Raw genomic sequence first — 14,096 nt, forward strand, 5'->3', positions numbered from 1 at the left:
AAATTAAGTTACTTTTTTATATACTTGACAGAAAAAGCGCAGATCTGGACTAGTACGAAATAAGCTTGGTACTGTAAGAAAGTCAAAACACCTAAACACAACTAACAAACCAAAATCAGTTTTGTGTAGAAATATCAGTTAAGTAGCCTTTCCCTGTTCTTTTTCCAGCTATCTTTGTGTTTTTATTCTCTTGGCCAGCCTCCACTCGACATAAGAAGAGAAATGGAGAAAACAAAAAGTGTGACAGCAGAGGGCCTAGCAATGCTGCCTCAGCGGTCCTCACACTCCACTCGACCACCAAACGCCGTCGCCACTGAGGTCATAAGGAAGGCGGAACTTCAGACGAGGAGATCAATAAACTTCTGCTCGAACCATCAGCCCCTTCACCCGCCGCGCTGCTTTACGAGGCACGAGATCCTTATGCACAAAGCCCCGAATTATAAGTTCCATTTTTCAGAGTCTATCGTGCTACGTGGCTCGGACCCGATCGAGTGGAATTTAACAAAAGAAAAAAACTCCTTTACCTAACCTGTATGGGGTGAGCGACCAGCCGTGCCATCGTGTAGAGGCATTGTGCAAGCCACGGGAGGCTGGATAGGTTGTATATTAGAGCTGTATTTAGAAACGTTTTGCTCTCTCTCTCTCTCTCTCTCTCTCTCTCTCTCTCTCTCTCTCTCTCTCTCTCTCTCTTCACGATTAACTTTTTGATTCATGCTTTTGACTGCGGGAGCAAATTAATTCGATAACGTTAAAGCTCCTCACAACAGTAATCCCCACATAGATAGTGTGCAAAGTAAAGTCCAGCGCAAATAATGTTAAACATATACACTGCAGCCAAGAAACACAATAGCTTGACTCAAAGCGCACACGACGTTCCCTTACTGGCTAAAACGAGTCTTGAATTTACGATGGGGTTGACAGACGGACGACCCCCGCAAATACTCCGAAGCTGGCCACAGAACGCAACTGTCGTGACGCCGCACCATCGCCGCCGGTCGCTGGGACTTCAATGTATGCAATGTAGTTATATCCATCAGAGCGTTTCGGCTTTCACGGCAGACAAAGCCAATCTAATTCCTGGTTTCTCCGTGTATTATTGTCAGTTGGGTCATCTCCTGCTCTGTCTCCTCGCCTTCTTTCCAAGTAAAGTATTCATGAGTCAAGTTGTCTGCTCTCATGGAATATGCACCAGTATTGTACATGTTTGTATTTCTGGTTAAACATTCACTTCCTTTCAACTAGGCGCCTGCGTACACACACACACACACACACACACACACACTTGCAACTCTAACTTGACATTTTTTTAGATCCGGCATGTGGGAGGGTATTTCTGTTGATGAGTATGTCACAAACTTCAGATTCTTAACATTTAACCATCCTTTTTTCATGTACCCGTCATGCCAAGTCTCCATAAATCAAGGCAGGAGTCTTCGCTTCTGGCACAAGACGACAACACAGCGCCGGTGTTCGTCACTCTCACTTAATCATCGCACAACACTGGACATGCGTGATCGTATATACTTCCAGATGATGTGTGGCGCCGTTACTCAAGCGACGCGTTACTCTGCCCGCCACCCACTCGACTGTTGAATGTTATGGATCTCAATTGAGTGTTTTTGTCATTTCACGAATACACAGTGGCTTGATGTTTTATTTCTTTAGTTTTGTTTACTACTAATAATTATACTAATAATTATAATGTGAAAAAAAATCCTCAGGCAGCATTCTCCGACATCAAGGCTTTGTTGTGAATGATCTCTGCAGACAAAAAATGAAGAATTTTCCTTTTAAAAACCGAAAACTCGAGACAAATTTTTGACTGGGGGGGAGAGAGAGAGAGAGAGAGAGAGAGAGAGAGAGAGAGAGAGAGAGAGAGAGAGAGAGAGAGAGAGAGAGAGAGAGAGAGGGTGTCAAATCATAACGTACCTTCACTAACATAGCACAGGACGGAGTGAAATGAAGGACTGTCCCTCACCAACCGACTTGAGAGCGAACCCGAAGAACTAGCGGCGAATGTTGACAATGGAACAGAGATAATGGACTCAATACTGCGGAAGGCAACGTGAAGCTGTTCGTGGAAGTATGGTATAGATACGGTACAATACTCTATTTCACACAATTTATTCTTCAAATGGATGAAAGTCACCTCCTTCTTGGAAATTGAGTTGACAGACCATTCTGCTACTGCTGCTGTTGCTGCTATTATTGCTACTACTACTACTACTACTACTACTACTACTACTACTACTACTACTATTACTACTACGGCAGCCACCTCACGACCCCCTCCCTTTCTTCCTTCTTCAGGTTCCTTCCTTCTTTACTTCCCTTCATACTGCTGTTGTTGCTGCTGCTGCTGCTACTACTACTACTACTACTACTACTACTACTGCAGCCATCACTTAACCCTTCTCTTTCTTCCTTCCTTCAATTCCTCAACTCTCTCCCTCTTTTCTTCCTTCCTTCCTTCCTTCCTTCCTTCTCTTGCTTCCCTCCTTATTTTTTTTTTCCTTTCTTCCCTCCTTCCTTTTCCAACATATTCCGCCCTCACTTTGTATGTCCTATTCCATTTCCTCTCTCTCTCTCTCTCTCTCTCTCTCTCTCTCTCTCTCTCTCTCTCTCTCTCTCTCTCTCTCTCTCTCTCTCTCTCTCTCTCTCTCTCTCTCTCTCTCTCTCCGTATCTCCAATCTCCAGTCCTCTTTCACGTCCTCTTAACTTTTCTTCTTCTATTTTCTATATGCGTGAGTTTTTCCCTCCTTTCATCTCCCTTTTTTTCTTTTCTACAGCCTCCAGTGAACTCTCTCTCTCTCTCTCTCTCTCTCTCTCTCTCTCTCTCTCTCTCTCTCTCTCTCTCTCTCTCTCTCTCTCTCTCTCTCTCTCTCTCTAAACATATATTAAGGACCAACACTACAAGAAGGAAAGTTCAAGGAAAGTGAGAAAGAAAGAACGAAAAAAGAAAAGAAAGTCAATGAGAAAGGTAAGAGAAGAAGAAGAAAAAGCAGAGGAGGAGGAGGAGAAGAAGGAGGAGGAGGAGGAGGAGGAGAAGGAACAGAAAAAGTGGTGTTCAGTTCCATCAGGGATACTATTATATTTCCTCGCTGTAATTTTCTCATTACGATTCTTTTTCCTTTTCTTCTCGGTATTTCTGACTTCACTTTCCCAGACAGCAATCATCATAAGAACATAAGAGCATAAGAAAATAAAGGAAGCTGCAAGAAGTAATCAGACCTACACGTGGCAGTCACTGTGCAAAACGTATCTATTTCCACCCATCATCCCCATGCATAAATCTGCCCTATCTTCTGTCAAAGCTCCTTAATGACTCAGCACAAACAACCTGATTAAAGAGACCCTCCCATTCATCTACCACTTCTTTCGAGAACTGATTCCTTCCTATGTATTTTTTTTTCTTTTTAATCCAACTTTTCCAGCCTGTTCTCTCCTGATTACTTGATCCTGAAAATTTTACTTAAGTCACCCTCGTTTTACCACTTGAACAGCAATCATAATAGTAGTAATAATATGATAGATTTCCAAAGGTCATGTACTTACATACACACACGTTAACCTAGACCAGACACACACACACACACACACACACACACACACACACACAATTACGTTCGTTTCTCACATACGAAATTAGTGATGATGAAAGTTCAGGTTGCTCGGCGTCGCCTGTCTCTGAGCAAAATTCCACTCTGGAAGACCCATCGACAAAACTTAAGACAGGCGGGAGGAAGAAATGTTTGGAGGAACACGACTATAAATTGGAGGACGAGGGCAAGAGAGGAAGAGAAAACGGCATTACGAGTAAGGAAGAGTGGTCTGGGGTGGGAGGGAATGGGGAGAGAAGAGGATGGGAACGAGGAGCTTGAGGGAGCACGAGAGAAAGAGAGAAACAGAAGAGGGATGAGGAAAAGAGGAGAAGAGAGGACAGACGGAATGCATGAAGGCAGCTGAGTACAAAAAAATATCCTACCCCTAAAAAAAATTTTACGTGAAGTTAGCAAAGAAATTATGATAGAAATGTAAGAGGCAACGAATTTGAGAAGTGAGGATACGATGATAGCGAGGCAAAAAAGCGAGACGAGATAATACGTAGTAATGAAAATGTGATAATGAAGACAGTAGTGTACGGTGGAGAAGCGAAAAATATAAGACATACTGAACGAAGAGGATGAGGAAGACGACGACGATGACGAAGAAAAAAAAAAAAAAAGACGAGGGAGACAAGAAAGAGGACGAGAATGAGAAGAACAAAGACAAGGAAGACGAGGAGAAGAACACGAAAAGCAAGGAGGAAAAAGACGATGACAACAACAAGAAAGAAGAACACGAAGGGAAAGAGAACAAGGACAAGGACGAGAAAAACGAGAACGACAAGAAGACAACCAGAGAAACAAGAATGAGGAAAAGGAGGAAGAAGAGGAGAACACGAACTTATACACGTAAAAAAAGAAAAAAAAAGAAAAACACAACTTGACGAGACTTGCAGTGGTACAGGAGGCGTTATTTGCTGTACATACAGGAGAGAAAAAAAATATTAATTCTTTCCACTGTTCTGTTCTTGTACCACCACCTAGCGAGGATGAAAGAGGAGGAGGATAGTGAGAACGGAGGGGAGGAGAGAAAGAGGAGATAAGGATGGAGAAACAGGAGGAAGAGATAGAGATAGAGGAGGATGAGGTATGGAGAAAAAGGAAGAAAAGTAGGAGAGGACAAAAAGGAAGAGGAGATTGAGGCAGAGGAGTAAAGAAAGAGGAGGAAGAGAAAGAAGAGGATGAAGAGAAAGAAGAAGAGGAGGAACGCAACGGAAGAATAATAATTAACAAGTGGTATTTACTCTATTGATAAAGGCAGAGAGAGAGAGAGAGAGAGAGAGAGAGAGAGAGAGAGAGAGAGAGAGAGAGAGAGAGAGAGAGAGAGAGAGAGAGAGAGAGAGAGAGAGAGAGAGAGAGAGAGAGAGAGAGAGAGAGTCAGCCATCAATTGTACATATATATATCCATAACTTCATTCCCCTCTAAGGATCAAAACCTTCCTTAACTTTCACTACTTATCTCCCAGCTAAGTCGCCGCGGGAACTGACTAATTTTGTGCTTTCATTTCCTTTCCTGTCCGCTCTGCCTTCCCTTTTGCTGTTCCGGCCTGTCACTAAGCCGTGTGTGTGTGTGTGTGTGTGTGTGTGTGTGTGTGTGTGTGTGTGTGTGTGTGTGTGTGTGTGTGTGTGTGTGTGTGTGTGTGTGTGTGTGTGTGTTCATAATGGCAATGCAATCTTTTATCTCCTCTTGGTCTTCCCCTGAGTTTGTGAGATCTTACGTCACTCTCAAAGGAAGGTTTTCTTTTTATTTATTTTTTATTTATTTTTTTCTTTTTTTGCAATCTTGTTTGTTGCGTGAGGCGTTCCTGTGTTTGTGTCTTGTTGATTATCTTTTTTTTCTTTCGAGTTTTTTTTTTCAATTTCTGCAAGTGGAATGGGGTGTTTTCTTTTCTTGTTCTTCGTCTTCTTTCTTTTTTATCTTTTTTTGCTTCTCCTTTTTTTCTTTTCTTTTTCTTCTTCTCCTTTCTCTTCTTCTTTTCTTCTTATTCTTATTCTCCTCCTCCTTCTCCTACTCCTTCTTTTTCTTCTTCTTCTTCTTTTTCCTCTCTCACCCATTTTTCTACCCTGAGCCAGCCTCCCTGAGAAGCATCAGCTGAGATGTGCGTCTCACCCTACCAGTCCCTTAACGAACAAAATACCTACACGCTTACTACGTATATTTGTAAACTTGGAAAATAAGCTGAAACAAAAAGATGAAAAAAAAAACTTTCGGACAGTTTAATTTTCTTAATGTCTCTAATTTTTTTTTAATTCTTTAATATTTCATATCTATGAATTAGCATGACAGTGGCATTCTTGCAGCCCGCTGGTACAAAATAAACGAGATAAACATTTTACTTTTTTTTCAGAGTTTAACGAACACGAGACCTAATTCGTACTTAATTATATTTCTGCTTTTATAATATATGCATGTATGAGAGAGAGAGAGAGAGAGAGAGAGAGAGAGAGAGAGAGAGAGAGAGAGAGAGAGAGAGAGAGAGAGAGAGAGAGAGAGAGAGAGAGAGAGAGAGAGATGAGTTTATATATAAGAATAAATATATAAACACCACTGAGGCGACACAGGTAAGGAGGGTGTGGTGGTGGTGGTGGTAGTGGCGAGGCAAGGCCGGGGCTGAGGAAGTCACGAGTGAGGGATGGAGGAGTCTTGACGCACGCCAGGGATTTGCATACTTTCTGTAAAAAGTTTCTCCTCCTCGCGGCGCAGATAATGCCACCACGCACCCCACACTCTCCTGACGGCGCGCCTGAAGGAAGCAGAAGGCAAAGCAGGAAGCAGAGGACGCGGAAAAGGATGCTGCTACATACGCGCGGAACATTTTGATAATAATGATACTATTACGCTGTTTATCACTAAGGCAGTTGTTACACTTGGATTTCACTACAGGGGGCTTAGGTGAAGAGGTGGAATTCAGAGAGATATAAAAACTATCACTAAAATCATCAAAACCTTCTATAATATCGAGTACATCCGCTAAACAATCACTAAAATCACTTCCACTGGAGCCATTGAAGATGTTGTTAAGATTAGGCGCTTAGATTGTTTGAGGACACAGTCTTTTGCAGTCTCCTCGTTCGCTTCCTTACAACCCTCGACCTTAAACCTCCGTGACCCTTTTGTTGTTTGGTTTCCACGTTCGTAAGTAACATCAGTGTTCGATCTCAGCTAGCACGAACAAAGGTATTACACATTAATGCACTTATAAAAATTTAATTCATGTCCACGGTAAATGTTTGACCTTCACATTGACTTGTGATAAAATAAATATAACCTGTGTGTGTGTGTGTGTGTGTGTGTGTGTGTGTGTGTGTGTGTGTGTGTGTGTGTAGTAATGTATATATTTGCCAGGTTCACTTCCATCCCGCAAGGCACACACACAAGGATATACAAACTTTACAATAGTCCCTCCATCCCACAAGTCACTATTAGAAAACGCTTAAATCTTTAGGAGTAACAAAACTATTTACATGTATATATATATATATATATATATATATATATATATATATATATATATATATATATATATATATATATATATATATATATATATATATATATATATATATATATATATATATATATATATATATATATATATATATGTATATATGTATATATGTATATATATATATGTATATATATATATATATATATATATATATATATATATATATATATATATATATATATATATATATATATATATATATATATATATATATATATATATATATATATATATATATATATATATATATATATATATATATATATATACATATATATATATATATATATATATATATATATATATATATATATATATATATATATATATATATATATATATATATATATATATATATATATATATATATATATATATATATATATATATATATATATATATATATATATATATATATATATATATATATATATATATATATATATATATATATATATATATATATATATATATGTATATATATATATATATATATATATATATATATATATATATATATATATATATATATATATATATATATATATATATATATATATATATATATATATATATATATATATATATATATATATATATATATATATATATATATATATATATATATATATATATATATATATATATATATATATATATATATATATATATATATATATATATATATATATATATATATATATATATATATATATATATATATATATATATATATGTGTGTGTGTGTGTGTGTGTGTGTGTGTGTGTGTGTGAGGATTGGAGGGCAGGCAGCGGCGAGGACTGGTATCGATCACAGTCATATCAATCAGTATTTACACACGTACAGCGGCATCACTCATCTCTGGAACTCTGACATGCAACACAAACCTCACCCTCTGAGTTATGAGGTACATGTCCCTCTAACGTGTGGGTGGGTGGGTGGGAAGAGAGGGTGGTTTTGGTAGGTGAGTGGATGGAGTATGGGTGGTGATGGTGGTGGTGGCGATGATGATTATGATAAAGACAACAGCAACAACAACAACAACAACATCAACAGTACTATGTAAACTTTGGTGGTAGATAAGCATCACAACAGCACTGCCGTAAATTACATTTTTACACAGAAATAAAATAACAAATAAATGAATAAATAAAAAAAAACAAGAGATAAACACATCCCTGAAAAAAATAAAAAATAAATAAATAAATAAATACCTTGAAACCTGACGCATTGTCCTAATATTTGCACAAGTGGGTGGAATGAAACAGCGCCAAGCCAGCAGCCTCGCCAGTGAAAGAGATGCACCGCACGAGGGTCACAGGAGCCGCTACTTATCCCATAAATTGGCACTCACACCCGCGGACGCCCTCCCTCCACTTCAAGAGTTACTGCCGCCGCCACCGTGCCAGCCAGATACAGGGCGCCCGTGGGAGGCAAGGAAGCAAAATGAAACTTATAGCAATGGTTAAGTTTACAGATATTACTTTTCATTGGTCTATAAACACCGTTGCTTCTGTAGTGAACCTGCCATGTTTGTGGTATACGGGATGTAACAATGACGATATAAGCAAAGTTCTTAGGGGCAATAATCAAAATAGGACAAAAAATAACAGGTTCTAGCTTGATAAAGTTCGATTTAAAACAGATATAGGATGGAACTGGCTTACAAATAGCGGTAGAAGAATGGGATAGACTCAGTAATCAGGTTTTCATTATAGTGTTGAGTCATTACGACAAATTTATGAATGAGGATGATAGGTAGAAATGCCACGAGTAGACTTGACGGTTTCTTGCAGCTTAGCCCTATGTCCTTGTGCTGTGGTGGTGGTGGTGGTGGTGGTGAGCGTCGAGGTGGTGACAAGTGGTGATGGATGTGATGTGTGATGTATGGTGATGGGCGGTGTGGATGATATTTTCCTTGTCAGTGTGTGTGTGTGTGTGTGTGTGTGTGTGTGTGTGTGTGTGTGCAATCCTCGCCTCGCCCTCAGTACAGTACTAAATTTGTCAAGAGGAAGTGACGGAGGAGAAGCAAGAGTCACCAGAATACACACACACACACACACACACACACACACACACACACACACAACTTTTGGATAACCGTTTTGAGTGAGTGAGAGGAACTGGCACCTTCAGTTGGCATTTTTTTCATAGCCTTTTTGTTGCCCTAGTTAGGAGTTCCCTTTTACACACACACACACACACACACACACACACACACACACACACGTCTCCTTCACAAACACTTCCTCCCTAGTTGATTATCTCTCCTCATCTCATCCTCTCATCCTGACTTCCTTCTCTCCACCTCCTTCCCTCCCCTCAAAAGAAGGAATTTCGTAAGGTATGCAAAATAGAAATTACAAAGATTATCAAAGACCACAGTACGTGTGGTTGAGGGAACGGCAAGAGGAGGAGGAGGAGTGACGGGAAGATGGGAGAGGATAGGGTGAGAGTAGGTAAGGAAATGAAGGAGAAACGAGGGAGGATGTTGACAAGTGAGTAACGAGTAGGTTAGGGAAGGAGGGAGAGGAAAAGCAGGGGATGATATGTCAGAGGAGAGATAATGGAAGCAGGGGAGGGAAAGGAAGGAAGGAATATAAAATGGGAATGGGTACATGAAGACTAGTGAGAGGAAAGCTTGAAAATATACATATCCCTTAGACTCACGTATTAAACTGGCAGATTTACGTGTCATTAATCAGGTCAATTGCTTCAGTAAGGAGGGGCAACGAAGATGAAGGACTAAAGATACTGAATAGCTCTAAAATTAGTGAGTTAAAATAAGGATTACAATGAGATATGTAACAGAGAGAGAGAGAGAAAGAGAGTGTGTGGGAGAAGAATGCAGTTCAAAAGAGCAGTATATAACTCCCCCCTCTCTCTCTCTCTCTCTCTCTCTCTCTCTCTCTCTCTCTCTCTCTCTCTCTCTCTCTGAGCAATTCTTCACCCAGCCTTTATCAGCGCAATTTTTCACCTCTCGCTGCCTCGATCCTTCTGGCCTACTTCAAACTTTCTCCTATCTGTCATCACAACCTCTTCTCAGCTTCATTTCCACATCCTCTTAAAATTCATCTCGTCGGGCTCTTCACACACACACACACACACACACACACACTTATCTACTCACAAAGACGCTTCGTTAAAGATTTTTTGCACAACAGTTAATTTAACTCTGCGAATACTTTCCTGCAAAAATGACATCATCAAGTTTGCCAGAAAGGAAGAGGGGGAGGAAGAGGAGATAGCAAGAGGGGGAGGAAGAGGAGAAGAAGAAACGGCGATAGAGAAGGACAACGATGAGGGCGAGCAGAGAAACAAAGAAACAAACGGGGAATAAACATCTGCAGATTTGTTGGTCCCGAGTATTTAAAGTGCATTGAGTAGAGTGTATAGAAGAGAGTAAATGAAGAGTAGTAAAGACGAAGGCTCCTCCCTATCAACAAACAACTTCCATGAATCGATCTGACACACACACACACACAAACAGACAACAGCTAAGCATCGTTCAGCTTGTTACTGTTCACCATAGCACCGCAATGAGAAGGTCTGTTTGTGCATAGTAACTCAGACGCCCTTAAATTTCTCTTGGTTTTCACAGTCTATGAAGGCAATTCCTGTCCCCATTAACTCCTACTTGTCTCGTAAACACTTAACACTGACCCTGTTTCATGTGCTCCCACTCCTAGTCGACAAAGTTCCCCTAAAAGACTGTTCTTATGGTTTAGCTTGTAATCACGTACAGGGAGGGTAAAAGCCGCTATATTTGTTATACGTTCATCATAATTATTGCTATGACGCAGCCTCCTATTGTCTGTTTACCATTATTGCAATTGCCGAACACGTAGTGACAAATGGAGCAGTGTAAATTATCACTGTTAATAAAAATAAAAGTCTAATAAATAGTGTTGTGCAACTTGTGAAATTAAAGAAATCTATTGATTACCACCGTTTTATATTGTATGTAAGTGTGTGTGTGTGTGTGTGTGTGTGTGTGTGTGTGTGTGTGTGTGTGTGTGTGTGTGTGTGTGTGTGTGTGTGTGTGTGTGTGTGTGTGTGTAGATGCGTAAGTATGTGCTGTGTTAAATCCCACACACAGATCCAACAAACACTCATTCCCACAATACACAAATATACACAAATACTGCAAAACCACCTGAGCCCTCCCTCCCCCACCACCAACCACCCCCCAACCAAAAAAGATAAACAAAAACACCTTTAAAACCATAAATAAAATATAATCCTACCTAAACCCAAATCAGCCGGTCCGTCACTCCCAGCCTGGCGAGATGGACGTGCTGGTTGGCTCTCGCACCATTTGTCAATCGTGGCTTCAAATTTGTGAGTGCCAGACGCGGCTCGTTATCAGTGTAGTGGGACATGACCGTGCACAATTTAACGAAACATGACCACGTGGAGCGCGCGGGTCCCGGTAGTAAAAAGCCAGCGAAACAACCAAACGAGTCTCGATCTGCTGCCAACGACACATGACTCGAGCAAGTGTGTTTGTGTGGAGAGAGAGAGAGAGAGAGAGAGAGAGAGAGAGAGAGAGAGAGAGAGAGAGAGAGAGAATTATTATCTTATATTTTGCTAGTGACGGAACCTTTGCCATCTCTCAGTCTCCATCACAGTCCACGGTTTGCGAGTACCAGTGCTCCTACAAATATGCAGAATCGTGGCGGGGCGTGTGTGAACTCCCGCGGCTGACTGGCACGTCGGAACGCCTCGCCGCAACAGAAAAGGCGCCTTGTGTCTATGTAGCAAGTTTGTCGTGGCGGTGTGGACGTTAAGAAAAAAACAGTCACCTGTGTTCAGCTGAGGGGACGAGTGGTCGGCAGCGAGACAAAAAGCGGGTCGAAAACCTTTGCGAGAAAAGAGACTGCCCTTTTCCGTAATTCCCAGAGAAAGAACTGCACACTTTCGTTTACTGGCGAAAAGAATTATGAGAAAAGGAGCAGACCAGCGTATGAAACGAAGGAAGCAGAAAAAATAAAAACGGATTCTAGCTTTTCTTCTCCTTCAACAAAGTGAAAAGTTAAGACAGTGTTTACTCACACAATAAAGCGAATTATATTAAAAGAAAACAGTTAAGATTACGATAGATAAAAGAAAACAAAAAGAAAAATACTTAATGCTTTTATTTAATTGACCACGCTTAATATTTACGCATTTTGTTAATCTATGACAAAGAACATGTAACAGATTTATGTCTAACCTCCACGAGAAGGGAAGTTGACACGCACATTCTTATTTGCAGCCATAAAAACTATTCCCTCCAGCAACACAGAGAAGGAGGAGGTCAGAGGTCACATATTTGTCTGGTTAGAGAGAAATGTGGAAAAAATAACTAAAATCGGAGCATAACATCACCATCTCTTTTATTACGTCTGGAGAGAGAGAGAGAGAGAGAGAGAGAGAGAGAGAGAGAGAGAGAGAGAGAGAGAGAGAGAGAGAGAGAGAGAGAGAGAGAGAGAGAGAGAGAGAGAGAGAGAACCGCAATACCAGTACTAATTTCGGCTGTCATTATCATAGACCGACACACACACACACACACACACGATTCTTAACATCCTTATCACCAACAAAATTTTATCTGAATATTTGCCAGATTGTTAGGTCTCCGTCAGCACTACACATGTGAGTAGACGACTCTGCCCCGCCTAGGACACTCTCTCTCTCTCTCTCTCTCTCTCTCTCTCTCTCTCTCTCTCTTGAAAACTCCATCCCTCCAGTAGACAAAGTCCAAACAAGATAAATGCTAAATAAAAGAAAAGGCAACGTACTTTTTTTCCAGAATTTACGTTCTTGAGAAGGAAAACACAATATGAGCGCAGTCACTGAAGTATTATGTTTGCTCTCTCTCTCTCTCTCTCTCTCTCTCTCTCTCTCTCTCTCTCTCTCTCTCTCTCTCTCTCGTAACAGCAAACACTACTTACTTCATCGATGAGACGAGTTGAGAAGGAAGGAAGTCAAACCACACACTAACACGTGTACCCGCAACCGCGTCGCCACGCACACACTCTTTCAACCCGACGTCAGACAGATGCTAGGAAAGTCTTGAGCTCAGAATCTCTGAATCCATATCTATGAATCTGACAAACACCTCCGTGACTCTCTCTCTCTCTCTCTCTCTCTCTCTCTCTCTCTCTCTCTCTCTCTCTCTCTCTACATCAAGTAAAATTATGTCTACACCAATATGCATCTGCGTGATCAAAACGATTCTCTCTCTCTCTCTCTCTCTCTCTCTCTCTCTCTCTCTCTCTCTCTCTCTCTCTCTCTCTCTCTCTACATCAAGTAAAATTATGTCTACACCAACATGCATCTGCGTGATCAAAACGATTCTAAGATGGTGTAAAGCTTTTGATCCCTTTCGAATATAAGTACCCAGTTCGAACGCGTGACTGGCGACCAGTGAGACAAGCACAGCCTCATCCTATCCCCTGATCTGATACCCCCAGCTGTTCCTCCATTATCTGCCTACTTCATTATCACTTTTTAAGCGTCCATCTATCATCACTCACTGTTGTTTATCTAGTTATAGTGCGAGTATAGTCTTCACAAATCTATTTTTCACAACATCCTACTAAAATTCTGCTGCTAAACGCCTTCCTGACTTTGAATTTCATGAAACAGTCAGGTTACTGCGAGTCTGGTACATTACTCAGCCACCATCGCATCAGTAAATGCAGTGACACCTTTATTCTTCATTGTAATCCTGTCAGCTTACTAAACACGCATTCCCAACGGAGTCCGCGAACGTGTAAGGGGAATATTTGAATAGGTTAGACTCTGAGACACGTTAATAGTATAAAGAAGCAAGGTAGTCTCCACACAGGACACCACGAATCCTTGCTGCTTCACTCTCTCACTCTCTCTACTTGTGCATCGTTCGAATCAACAGAGCCGAACTTGTGACTACAGAAAAAGCCTTGCGCAGGGACGGGAGCACTGTGTTAGGGAGATAAGTGTTGTACCCAGGCG

At 40.6% G+C, this 14,096-nt stretch overlaps 1 long non-coding RNA gene across 1 annotated transcript in view; it reads right to left on the reverse strand.

Annotated features, from left to right (window-relative positions):
• The window catches only part of LOC135104508 (uncharacterized), a 33,577-nt gene that overhangs the window by 17,741 nt on the left and 1,740 nt on the right, over positions 1 to 14,096 (reverse strand). Inside the window, exon 1 of the long non-coding RNA XR_010270463.1 lies at positions 13,052 to 14,096. This exon is cut by the window's right edge and continues 1,740 nt beyond it. This is a non-coding gene — a long non-coding RNA (uncharacterized LOC135104508). The remainder of the gene's footprint in view (positions 1 to 13,051) is intronic.

This window comes from Scylla paramamosain, chromosome 10, assembly GCF_035594125.1.
Source record: "Scylla paramamosain isolate STU-SP2022 chromosome 10, ASM3559412v1, whole genome shotgun sequence".
In the NCBI taxonomy this organism is placed as follows: Eukaryota; Metazoa; Arthropoda; class Malacostraca; order Decapoda; family Portunidae; genus Scylla; species Scylla paramamosain.